This window comes from Papio anubis, chromosome 7 (assembly GCF_008728515.1).
Source record: "Papio anubis isolate 15944 chromosome 7, Panubis1.0, whole genome shotgun sequence".
Lineage (NCBI taxonomy): Eukaryota > Metazoa > Chordata > Mammalia > Primates > Cercopithecidae > Papio > Papio anubis.
Window position 1 is genome coordinate 28,254,221 of NC_044982.1, and position 13,930 is coordinate 28,268,150.

A 13,930-nucleotide genomic window follows, 5' to 3' on the forward strand; every position below is an offset into this window, starting at 1 on the left:
TCTCCTGCCTCAGCCTCCCGAGTAGCTGGGGAACTCTCTTTTATAAAACTATCAGATCTCGCGAGACTTATTCACTGTCACAAAAACAGCATGGGAAAAAGCCTGCCCCCATAATTCAGTTACCTCCCACCAGGTCCCTCCCATGGACATGTGGGGATTATTACAATTCAAGGTGAGATTTGTGTGAGGACACAGAGCTAAGCCGTATCAGATGGGCCACTGACCTCAAACACTATAGTGGATGTTTTTGGTGCCCCTTCCAGATCTCCTTTACCTTCAAGTGCACTCATCCCCCAACTGCTACAGGTGTTGGCTGCTAATTGCACTGCACATCATCCTTCTCTGCAGAATTGTCTTTAGCTAATGGGAGCCACTTCACCTGGAGACATCTGGGAGGTTACACCCAAGGCCAATGGCCACCTGATGCAGGGGTATAAAAGCTTAGCCCAGGCCAAGTGTGGTGGCTCATGCCTGTAATCCCAGCACTTTAGGAGGCCAAGGCAGGTGGATCACCTGAGGTCGGGAGTTCAAGACCAGCCTGACCAACATGGAGAAACTCCGTCTCTACTGAAAATACAAAATTAGCCGGGCATGGTGGCACATGCCTGTAATCCCAGCTACTCAGGAGCTGAGGGAGGAGAATTGCTTGAACCCAGTAGGCAGAGGTTGCGGCGAGCCAAGATCATGTCATTGCACTACAGCCTGGGCAATAAGGGTAAAACTCTGTCCAAAAAAAAAAAAAAAAAAAAAAAAAAAATGCTTAGCCCTGTTGCCTCAATGCAGAACAAACTCTGTCACAAGTCATGCTCAGCTCCTCCGTGGATCAGGCTGAGCTAGACCTCAGCTATACCACATCTTTGCTTAGCTTCCCTCGCCCTACTCTGCCTCCCTCACTTCCTTATAGCTTTTCCCCAAGAGCACTCCCTCAACAAATCACTTAAAGAAGAATCCCCATCTCAGGCTCTGGCTTTGACCCATGATGATCCTCTTGATGCCTTCAAGCAAAGGTAAGAAGAAAACACTTCTTCCTTCTCTTAAGAGGCTTCCTATTCCCATATCAAAGATTTTGGCTTAAATAACAGGTTAAAAACCAAAAAGTCATCAAGCAAAGCAAAGAAAATGAGAGACTTCCTATGACAACATCAGCATTCATTCCCTACAGCAGGCCACTCTGCTGGTTTCCCAACCTCACCACCACTCTGAAGAGTAACGGCCAACAAAGAAAATCACTTCCAAATGCAACTAGAGGGGATGCAGTTCAAGAGAAAGGGAAAGCAGAATTAATATTGGTTGATCATACCAGGAAACCACAGGTTTGGTCTATGGAGTCGGCTGAGCAGTGGTTAAGAGCTCAAACTCCGAAGTCACGTGACATGGGTTTAAATCGCCACTCTTCCCCTTACTGGCTGGGTGACCTTGGGTAAGTTACTTAACATTTCTAACCTTAGTTTTCCCATCTAAATATGAGATTAATAATAACACATATGTTTTAGAGTATTACAAAATGTGAACCAATACTCACCTGGCACATACTAAATGCCCAAGTAATATTAGTTATTGTTATCTTGAGTAAAATAATGTGTGTATCAATCAATGTAGGTGAAGTTATGGAACAGTTAAAAAAAAAAAACTTCCAAATTTCAAGCACCTTAGTACACCACAAGTTATTTCCCTCTCACAGTACCTGCCATTATGTTGGCTGGGATGCTCGGAACACAGGCTGACTGACCAGCCACCATGTTGAATGTTATGGCTGCTGTGCCATCCACACTTCAGTGCCCTGATCCAGAAATCACAGACCTTATCGGGCTCACAGTTCATTGGCCAGACTTGTCACACAGCCCCTTCCAGTGATAAATGAGTCAGGAAATGTCACTCTGTTATGTCCCAAATAAGAAATGTCTATCAGTGAGCACCACTAATGTCTTACTACATTGTGCTGAACAGGTTACATGCATTCTTTGTTTAAATATCACAACCATCCTAGGATGTAGGGAATATAATCAGTTCCATTCTAAAAATAAGAAATTGAGAAATAGAAAGGTTAAATAACTTGCTTAAGGGAATACCATTAGCAATGATAAGGGTTATTTTCTATTTGGAAATGAAAACACAGACACATAAAATTTCAGAGTTGGAAAAGGACATTTGAGGTCTGTGAAATTCAACCTCTCATCCAATGTGACAATCCCTTCTGTAAGTAAATCACAGAAGCATGAAAACAGGGTCATCCCTTGGAAAAAGCAAGCTGGCAGTCACCCTGGTCCCATGCTTGGCTAGGGGGAGGTGCAGGGGGAACTGCACTGGTGGATTTTGATTTTACATGTATACCTATAAGCAATTTAGGGGGCTTCCCCATCACCAGATGAGGTACTCTGGGCCCATAGGCTTCCAGAGACAGCCATGCATGGAAGTGATGTTTTAAATTGCAAAATCCCACAGAGTGGGCACTAACAATGAATGAATGCACAGTTCATAAAAGAGCCAGGTTTTCTATGAATTGTCTCAAATTCTCACAATAACCTTGTGGGAAGGTATTATTATCCCCCTTTGACTAATCAGTACACTGAGGTCAGAGACCAAAGTGATCTGGTTAGTCAGGGGCAAGGCAGGGATCCCAATACAAATGGCCCTCACCCAGGGTCTGTGCTGCAGCAGGGAAAGGCTCAGCTTAATCAGAACCCCTCCACTATTCTGTGATCTGGTATAACTGCTCAAAATACTAATTCAAAAACAAACATAACAAAACCCATACATTAATGACAAGTTAATTCACTATTGACATGCTTAGTGTTGTGAAGTCATGTGCTGCGTGGGGAGAAAAACCTCCAAATTGCTGAGTTTGTAAACTCTAGAGTTTACAGACAGGGAGAAAATAACTGAAACTAATGTTGACCAAATTGTTGGCTATTGGCCAAGCTTGCATGAGTTTGAACATAACATTTTCATTTAATTTTCATAATTTCTCCATGAACTTGGTCTTTCTATTATCCTCATTTACAGATTATGAAATCTAGACTCAACGAGATTAAGTGAATTATCCAAGGTCACCCAGCTAAGAAGTATAAGCCTTCTCCGCCAAGCTGCCTATCTGAGGGCCAAGGGAAGAAATCACTGACAAGAAGTTCCCATGGCAGGAGGCCCTGACTCCCCATCTAATAACTCCCCTAATCCTAACCCTAATCCTGACTCTCCTTCTAGTAACCCCCATATATAATAATATCCCTCCTGTGGAGTTTTAATTATTTCAGGAAGTTGTGTCTCTTCTTCATCATTCTTACAAGGAGTCTGCCAGAGTTTTGCATTTTTCAGCTAAGGAGGTTTTTTCTTCATCAGCTGAAGGCTCAAGATTTTTCCTTTGATTCTACTCCAATGTTCCAACTCAGGCCTTCTGACATCAGCTGCTCCCACCCACATATCTCTCCATATGCTGATACCCAACCAACACCATCTGTAGGACCAAAGATGTTCGGGGTCCCTCTGGTCTGAAGAAGAACCCTGGCTCAGGAGTTAAGAAACTTAAAGGTCATTGAAAAACCCAGCTTATGTCCTATAGTCCATTTAGACATTATTTCCTATTCTTCATGCCACTGAGCCACTTTGGAATATTCCTGAGCATAGAGCAGACATATTGATAGGTCAGGAGGAGAATAAGGAAACATAGGTATTATAGATGCTGTCAGCCCTGGAGGGATGGCTCTGTATAGCCATCTAACAGAGCTATAATATAGATCACTTGAGAAGCTTCCATTGAAGATGTCACTACCTGTCTCCAACATAAACTGAATTTCCTCAGAGACTTACTGGTTGTCCACTTTCATTTTATTCTTATACCCATTGGCCTAAGCTAACCAGTGTAATTTATTTCCCTGGGCACAGTTACTGATCGAGAAATAGGCAGGCAACCTAATAGGGCCAACGATAGAAAAGCCCAGGAATCTTTCTGATAATTCAGAAAAGTAACTTTTATATCTCCCCCTAGACAAAAGCTAAGCAAAGTAAGGGTTGGAGCTGCTGCATCAATCTTGTGATCATGAGGCAAGAGGAGAGTAGAACTAAGTTGAAAGATGAGAACAGAAAACCCAGCAATACTACACGAGACCTTGCATCAAGCTATTCCTAGACCCAGAGCAACCCCCAGACTTTCTCCTTATGGGACCCTCTAAAATTTTCTTTGACTTAAGGCAGTTTGGGTTGGGTTTTCCTGTCACTTATAATCAAAATAATCCTGAAAGACTACCATAACTGAAAAAGGGTCATAATGTCTGGTGGAAATAGTAGAAATTGAGATCTACCTTTTCAATATGCTGCTTATCTGTGTGTCATTGCATTATACTTGCTTCTCAGCCTCTTGACCAAACCTGAGAAAAATCAACAAGCAGACCCAAATTATATTGAATACTTTTTGTCTTTCTCATCTCAGGTGCCTTTGAATGCTAAATTCATATCAAGAGGTTAGGGATTTTCACCCCTTCATAGGAATAGCTAAATTGAACTAGAGAGTGAGAATAATTTTGAATGCAAAGGAAGGGCAAAGGGCCAGTTATGGAGATGATGAATCCACATCAGTGGTCTATACATGTGTCTCTCTTACTCCCTGACCACGCCTCTTTTCTCTCTGCTCTCATAGTGCCTTGTACATGTTAATCCTGTGATTCAGGCAAGACACTTAACAAGCCAGTGTCCCAGTTTCCTCACCTACAAAATAGTGATAAGAGTCTTATAGGCTTGTGATAATGCAATGACTTCAGCATGTAAAGCACATAGAATGGTACCTAGCATATAGCAACCACCATCTACACCTGTTCTTGTTATTCTTAGAATTGGCATCATCATCCAGGTTGTAAGCTCTTTGGTAGGAGATGATACGACGTGCTTTTCTTTGTATTTGTAGCAACCAGCCCAGTGTCCAGCTTCATAAGTATTTATTGAAGGGTGTCCCTTGGCAGGGGTTCTGCAAAGAGATTCATGCATTTATGTTTTATCCCATGATATTAAAATTGAATTTCTAATAGAATTTCAAGCCCTGAAGTAGGACATTATGGGAGAGATTCCTGGACCATCCTCACTCTGTTAGTTCTATTAATAGCTGAGAAATAAACAAGTCAGGTAGAAGCTGTTCCGGAACAACTCTCAACTTGAGATGAAATCTCCAAACCACTCCACCAGAAGCCATCCTCAACCTGACTTATGACTTTGCCTTCAAGTGTTTCTTCATTTCTCCAGCATGCAGAGGGGAAGTGTACCAGGAATTCCCTTTCCTTCCTGCTTGAAAACCATCACCCTCATGAGAATTTTCTGAGCAAATAGTTGTCTTGCAGCTCCCTGAAATAAGCTCTTCAGAGGCACCTATGGAGTGGGCTTGTCATTCTGTCACTAGGATGCGACCAAAGCAGCAGAGTGGTGAGATGTCAACTAGGTGTTTCTGTTTTCAGAGGGAAAGCACCCTGAGTAAAGATACTGTAAAGGAAAATTTGTTGCAAGGCAAATGACAGGAGGGAGGCAATTCTGATGGTGAAAGAGATTCACCTCCAAAGAAAGCAAATATTTTCATGTGATAAATTTCTCTTATATGTGGACTCCCTAGTTCCATGCAATGTTAACAATTTCTTCTATTATCTTCTTGTTCTGACATATGCTTGGGAGATCAGAAGTGTAAACAGGTAATTCAATTGAGCAAATAAATTGCCTCTCCTCCCTTCCAAGCTGTTAAGCAGGCACTTTTAGCATTGCATAGGCTTAGATCAAGTTTCCCAGAGGCTGGCAAAATGAGGAAGGTAAAATGAGACCTTAGAGAAGCAGGGGAGGGTGTGGCACATCGTCAGAATGTGGGAAGACTTGGGCATTGTCTTCTCAGTAGAAACAAACAGTTTGTTTCACGTAAACTTGTTAAACATCTTCATGAGATGGAAATAAGGTAACTTCAGACACATGGTGAGTTGGCTACAAAAGGACCTAGTTCTTTCCTATAATTATTTCTAGAAATACCAACCCATGTTTATCTTATATAAGTAGAATACTGAGAACTCCAGGCCTGTTTCGTGTCATTTCACCTGTGTAATTATCTCATTCTGCATTTGTTCAAATGCTATTTGTGGAGGACCTCTCATATCCCATGCACAGTAAGGCAGCAATTATAAGGGTCCAATGGGGGAGGGGTAGCACTGAAACACTGGGGATGAACAAGATAGTGTGGGTTTAAGAGGAATTTGGATATAAAATCAATAGGACTTTGTTGACTAATGGGATGTGTGAAGGCAGCACAGAGAGGCTGAGCAGCAAAATTAAAAAGAGAGGTAAAGATCCAGAATCTGAGATTATTCCCAAGTGTGGCTGGCTGGGCATGGCATGGTGTTACACACAGAAGAGCAGAGCCTGGATAGAGGAAACCTTGAGGGGTGATTTCAGCACAGGGCTCAAAGAGTCAATGCCTAGGACTCCTGATGGCCCTCTGAATCCTGGCTATAATTCTATCAACCACCAAGTCTCTTCTGCAGCCCTTTGCACCTGCTAAATTCAATTTGGTTCGAACACAGGAAGAAATGGCCTTCCAAAGCATAACCCCAGGTTTCTTTGCTAGAATAACAAAGCTTGACTATAAAAATTCTACCTGAGGAAAGAAGAGAAAAAGCAACAACAACAGAAACACCTTGATAGGGGACTTAGTAGCAGAAATTAAAGAAGATTATACAAAGTCAAACAGGAATCAGTACAGGTGGACCCCAGGTCAAACTCATGTCTCCTGATTCCTCCTAGTGCAGTCTTTTTTTTTTTCATTACCCATGATGCTTCTCTGCTTTTCTGGAAAAGAAAAAGAAAATGAGTTCTCTGTTTTGATGGGCCAAGCACTAAGCTTTCCACTCATGACCTCAGGATACGCCTCCAGAAACAAAAGCCCTTTGAGCAAACCTAGGCATGAGTTGGTAGGAGTTAGTGAAACAACAAATGTCACATCATCTTAGGGCCATTCAACAGGATCCCAGTCCCTAAGACCCTGTCTCTGTCTCCTTGTACCCTGCTTTATCACTGAGCACCTGCTGACTTTTAGGACCAAAGTTTCACTGGAGCAGGTAGCCAAGAGCTGGCATCAATGGGCTATTAGAGTTCAGGGTATATGCAGCCTCAGACTAGACAGGGAATCTTGGGATCACTTCCACTGACATGATCTGACCCTACTGGTTCACTGATTTCTACCTTAGTACACTAAGACTCCCACACCCCCACCCCCAACCTCTGAGGTCTAGGAGGAAGCTATCAGGATGCAGCAATGTGGTTTTGGGGTCAGAGGGCACTGGTAATAACACATAGCTGGCCAAAACATCTATTCCCAGGAACATCAGAAGACTGACATCATAACTCCTAACCCAGGCTTACCCACCCTCCACTGCTACTAGGGCTTGTGCTGTGAGGAGTTCTGTTCCCCTTTGCCTCTCTAAATCCTCTGCTATGGGGCGTTAGTGGGCTACCAACCATTCATTGCCCTTCTCCTACTCAGATTTTCCTTTTGCAAAATGTTTTCTTTATTAGTCTTACCTATGCTATTTAGTAGAGGATACAGAATAAACTATCTCCTGCCTACCCCCAGTCATAGTTGAGGCTAATGAGAGAAAGTGGCCCCAGGAACTATGTAGGAGTCTGAAACTCCCGCAGTCATCCTTCAGCTTCTGGGGCATAGGGTCCAGAGGACAATAGGTAGCTGAGTTGAGGATAAAGCCAACTCGGCATGAGCCAATAACCAACCCCTTACTGTTTAAGCCAGTTTGGGTTGGGTTTTTTGTCATCTGCTGATGCTTTGAAGCCCATCTTAATTTCTACTTCTCCATGGGAGTCATCTCTCACCAAACTTTCTAGCCCTTAGCAGGTACTGCCTTGTAAGAGTCTTTTCTGAATGTCTTTTCTTACAGATGTGCAGTACGGTTGAAGTAAACAGTCTCGATCATTATTCATCCACTCACTACCTGCAATCTTAGGCATGGTGCATAATATGTGAGTCTCGGTTTCCTCATTTGTGAATAGGATAAAATTCTTTCCCCATCCAACAGAAATAAACAAGACAATGTAACAGCACCTGCTATGTGGGTAGCATAGTCGGCTACTTGGGGAAAATGGACTCCCGGGTTTGACACCCTGAGTATGCCAAGAATTCCATGCCTTAACACATAGTCGATACTAAGTCCATATTTTTGTATGAGTTGAATGAAGTGAATGTGTCCCCCCAGCTCCAAGTCTGGGAATATTAGCTGAGCCAGGTCGACCACAATCACAGCATCTGTCCACAATCCCTTTGGCTCCCCACCAGGCTCCCAGCCCTGCAGTTGCAGGAATTCATCAGATACCCGGAACCCCCCGCCCCTTCCCCAGCATCCACTATAAAGCCAGTACAAGTTCCAGGCAGCCTGTGTAGCTTGTATATAAACTGTGGCCAGTGACAAACACTCTGAGATGAGGAGGAAATGATCAGTGATAATAGGATACTTTTGCAGCTGAGAAAATAATAGAATATTTTATTAAGCAGGATTGAAAGGGAAATATGATCTTCCTGATTCAGTTTCAAATAGGGGAAGAAAAAGTAAGCAAAGCACTGTGAAGCTATGAAAGAGCAGCCCAGCCCACAGAATGGAGAAGAGCCATCCAATTATCTGCTTTATCACCTCCAAAGGGCAAAATGTTCAACCAACCCTCCATGTATGACTCAATCCCCTGCATGACTGTTACCAGCCCTTTGCTAGTTTTACCTCACTAGGACCAAGGGCAGGGCCAGAACATTCATCTACTTTACTCTAGGTTTGCAGCATCAAGCATGAGATTGGTGGAAGAGGTTAAAATAAATGCTTAAATTAAGTTACAGTAACCCTTACATTTCAATTATCTGTACTCCATGTCACCGTAGAACCACAGAAGATCGACTGCTGGATGAAGCCTATATATTTTGTCATTTTTATCCCTAATGATGCTAATTTTCATTAAACTTGTCCTATAAGCTTTCTGAAATTCTTCTGGAATCAGGTAAAACACAAGAGAGAGATAAAAGTAGACAGATGATAGGCAGGCAAACAGACCCTGTGTGTGTGTGTCCTTATCTAATAATTCCACTTGCAGATATTAATCTACTATTTAACAGAAATCATTTCTTCATAATTATCCACCAATCAACATTAGTCTCCCTCATTACTCCATCTTATCATCCTAAGCAGAGCCCAGAATATCTATCTGAGCTTACCCCAAAAGTGTGTATTTTGATACTAACATTTAATCATCACACATTTATTGAGTATTCACTCTGATCCAAGCAGTGAATTGAATAAGGCACAGTCCCTGATCTCAAGCCGATCACTAACAGCATAATAATTATCTCCCGGGTGACAGTATGATTGCTATTAGATTCCAGAGCAGTAAAACAGTCGTTTTTCCGTTATAGTTTCCAATTCCCTCATTCCTGACCCTTGCTTGGACATCCCCTTGTCCCCAAGAAAGCCGACCCAGGTGCCTCTAGAAATTGGGAGGCTGCAGGCAACATCTGGTGCACTAGGGGAATGTGTTTGTCTCAGCCCAGCTCAAAATAGTATCTGACAAGCCTGAATCACACAAGTTCTGAAAAACTCACAAGAAATAACCTAAGAAATCTATAGTTGCCTCCTCCAATTTCACTCTCTGTCTGGCTGCTTATTGACTTCTGCAGCCTGTATTGACAACATGCAACCCTGTTTCTGTCTGCCTGCTCCCATGCAGCGACAACTTAAAAAAAAAATGGAAAATAGGGAATATCACAGCTATAACTCATGCCAAAGACCCTGTTCTGGGGCCAGGCATCGGCCTGGAGGCAAAATTTCCAAGAAAAATGAGAGATTTATTAGGAGAAAAATGCTTGAGTCCCCTTCCCTTCCTTTTGTTTATCCTTTCTCTTCTCTCAGGGCCACAGAGTTCATCTGTCTACTTCAAACCTCTGCCCCACATTTAAGCTTCCAAATACCACTTTGCACCAATAAAATATGTCCAATGTAAGGAAAATGGGGTACAGCCCACCCCCACCGCAGCTCACATATCTTTTCTTTTTAAAGGTGAGCTGAAAGACTTACCTGCCAAGCTCGAGTTAATTTCACTGCAGGAATGGAAGTGCAGAGTGCATATCCCTGAGAAAGCACAACCTCAGGGGGCAGAAACAGCGAAGAGAGGGACCACCACATTCCTCAAGCCCTCCAGTCCTGTGTCTCTCCCGGAGCAATTGATAATCTCACTAACACCTACAACAGTGTGCAGGAAGCTGCCTTCCTAACACCGCCCTCGGTGTTCGTGATTTTGCAACTCTCTCACCCTTCAAATCTTAGTGCAGCACCGGCAATTAGAAACCTGCACACATCTGGGGCCCGGGACAGGGTGTTTTGTGCATACACTGGGAGCTTGAGCCAGCAAAGAGGACTCTCGGCAGCCTCATCCTCTCCCAGGGGATTTATTTGAATCTGCAGATTGTGTCATGCCAAACCTATCTCTTTTCTCAGTGTGAATCACTGACTCAGGAAGTCACATGGACCTAAGATTCCCAGAATGCGAGCTCTGCTCTGGGAAATACCAGGGGTATCTACTCTACCATTAGCCACAATCTTTAAATAACTACTTTGATCAGAATGCATGACTAAAGAGGACATTTTGAAGCTAAGTTGCTACTGCAGTGAGCAGAAAAGAAGTCAGGGCAAAAGCCAGCAGTGTTTCTACAACAGTTACCTGGGGCCCCTTCTTCCTATTGGCTGATTATGATTGAGAGTTTCAAGGTAGCTGCAAAGGTTTGGAATACTCTGTAGTAAATACAGGAGTCTTGAAATCCCCTTATTTCAGACACAAAACATAGCCGTCCTAAATCCTTCACCCAATCCCAGGGTTAGCTGAACAACTCAAAGATATTTTGGATTGAACCTGTCATTTCCTTGCTCCCACCTTAAACAAGAAGCAGAAATCTGGGAGCAGACTACTATATATGGAGTTGTCTTCTTATGATGCTAACAAATATAGACTGAGTTGTTATCCATAACCTCTCACAGGGAGAGAGCATCATTTGTAAAATTACTTCTTATTAATAGTGTTAATATTAATAATAGAAGCAGCTGATCTTTAATATGTTGTAAATATGATTTATAGTACTTTTCATGCAGTATCTTGTTCAGTAGCCCCCAAATCATATAAGATATGACTAATCAGTATTCTCTCCATTTTAGAAATGAGCACAGGTGATGTTAGAGGTACTAGGTAACCTGTCCGAAGTCACATGGTTAAGAGGGGATTTCAGGATTAGACCTATGTGATTTTAGAACAAATGACTTCAACTGCTCAGCTCTACTACACTAAGTAGGTGCTCAGAGTAGACTCTAAACTGTTTACATCTTCATATTTGGAATACATGACCATTTGTGTGTGATTCCAGTTTAATCCTCTGCTATATACAATGGTTTGTTAAGGACATCACCAAATGCTGCAAAGTCTTAGAAGGAATGGTGAAGATTCTTAAAAGAACAAACTGTTTTTATGCACTTGGGCAGCACCTACTCACTTATAATTCATATAAATATGAATTTCCTAAGAATTATTATATATTCAATAAAATATCCATCAATCCATTTAATAAATCTTTGTTTTCACTACTGAATGTTCTTGAAGGTGATTTTTTAAAATTCCAAGTAATCACTTATTCTGACTTTTCACTAATTCAGACTTTTCTTGCTATCAAATGAAAAGGTCGTTGCATGTGGACCTTTTCTTCATAGATGCTAGTTTATTAATATACATAACATCCTCAGGGCAGATAAAAAGTACCATTTGCCTCATTTTTTCAATATTCAGAAGAACACGCATAGATCCTATGCAGGTCAGTGGTGCACAGCACACAATGTACAATGTATAATAAACCGCACCATTCAGAACAGTTCATCATCCATTCAGTGATTCATCACTCACCACATGCAGTGAGACGGAAACACCATTTTAAAGCATGCAATAATTCCCTTTTTAAAGCTGTACAACATTGGAATTCAGCAAACCTGGAATCAAACGCAGGCTTTGTATCTTACTAGTTTGATCTAGTCAAGGCATTAAAAATTATTAAAACTGAAAAACGAGAGAATGTGTCCCTCTATTGTGTATTGCCTTTTTAACTATAACGAGTAGTTTAGCTGGTTAAATCAAGAAGTTAAGTATGAGTTATGGATTGAATCCTCATGCGGGCCAGCTAGCTTTATACAAGTTAGAAAATAGTCCATTGCCAGAGACTGGCTATTTGTGCGAGCAAAGGAGCATAACATCTGCCTTTGACTTATGGCTTGAATGTTTATGTCCCTTCCAAAATTTATGTTAAAATTTAATCCTCATTGTGGTGGTATTAAAAGGTGGCCTTTTGGGACCCAACTAGTGACTTATAAAAGGGCTGGAGGGAACTAACTTAGGCCTTTTTGCTTTTCCACCTTCCACTGTTGAAATTTAATCCTCATTGTGATGGTATTAAAAAGTGGCCTTTGGGCCAGACGTGGTGGCTCACACCTATAATCCCAGCACTTTGGGAGGCTCAGGAGGGCAGATCACCTGAGGTCAGGAGTTCAAGACCAGCCTGGCCAATATGGCAAAACCCCATCTCTACTACAAATACAAAAATTAGACAGGCATGGTGGTGGGTGCCTGTAATTCCAGCTACTCAGGAGGCTGAGGCAAGAGAATCACTTGAACCCAGGAGATAGAGGTTGCCGTGAGCCAAGATCACGCTATTGCACTCCAGCCTGGTCAACAGAGTAAGACTCCATTCCCCCAGAAAAAAAGGTGGCTTTTTGGGTCCCCACTAGTGCCTTATAAAATGGCTGGAGGGAACTAACTTAAATCTTTTTGCTTTTCCACCTTTCACCATGTGAGGACACAGGATTTGTCGCCTCTGGAGGATTAGCAACAAGGCACCATCTTGGAAGCAGGGAACAGGGTCCTCACCAGATGCTGAATCTGCCAGCACTTTGATATTGGACTTCTCAGCCTCCAGAACTGTGAGAAATAAATTTCCCTTGTTTATAAATTACCCAGTCTCAGGTATGTTATGATAGCAGCACAAACAGATGAAGAAGGCCTTTATCATAAAAATTGGGGGAGGGTGCAGAGGAGAATGGGAAATGGTGAAGATTAATCATGATAATCTATCACTGGTAATCAGAGAACAACTCACTGCATACATGCAGCCCGGCAGTCATTTAATGATTTTCATAAACACAGGGAAAGAGTATCTCCACTTTGAAGACAGAGATCATCATTTATATACTAAGTCCATAACTTAGAGAATTGTCAGGTTTAACTTAATAATACCTATATAGCATCATGCAAAGTTCAGGGAATAAGTAAGTGCTCAATAAACACCTTGAAGATCCTTCACTAGCTCACTGGATTCCAACCCCCTTGAGGATTCTCAGGCCCGTGTATTTTTGTGGGGTATACCTTTTAGAAATATCTGCAATCTGATGAATCAAAGTAAATACTTGGGGGTTAATAGACTGACAGCTAGGTAAAGTTTCTATAAAAGATGCCCATAATGCTCAAGAAGAGAAAATAGTTGCCTAAAGTGGGTTTAAGTCTTAAAAGTACCACCAGTAAAAACACTATCAGATAAAATAAGACAGCTGAAACTTTACTTAGAGGTTATAGAAATTTTGAAAACTAATCTTTCTGACTTTTACCTGTTGTATTAGCAATGGAATGGATGGAGGGAATAACTACTACTTCTTGGCTCCAAGGTCACCTCATAATAGGAGACTGCTGTATTTTTTCTATGTCTGAGAGAAATTTCTCTTAAAGGGTAAAAATGCCTTTTTCTGCCATGGTTGCCTCATCCCCTTTCAATATTTCTAATAGAACGAAGTAAAATGTTTTACAGTTATTTCTCTGCAAATACTCAAAGAAAAGAAAACAAAATTCA

General features: G+C 41.9%; 1 protein-coding gene across 40 annotated transcripts in view; it reads right to left on the minus strand.

Annotated features, from left to right (window-relative positions):
- The window catches only part of NRXN3 (neurexin 3), a 1,717,425-nt gene that overhangs the window by 1,467,613 nt on the left and 235,882 nt on the right, over nt 1-13,930 (minus strand). Inside the window, exon 1 of one of the 40 annotated variants that reach the window (XM_031669077.1) lies at nt 10,077-12,523. The exons of the other annotated variants lie outside the window; for them this stretch is intronic. The gene's annotated coding sequence lies outside the window, so the exon portion shown is untranslated. Of the gene's footprint in view, nt 1-10,076; nt 12,524-13,930 lie in introns of those variants that run through there. 40 annotated transcript variants of the gene reach the window in all.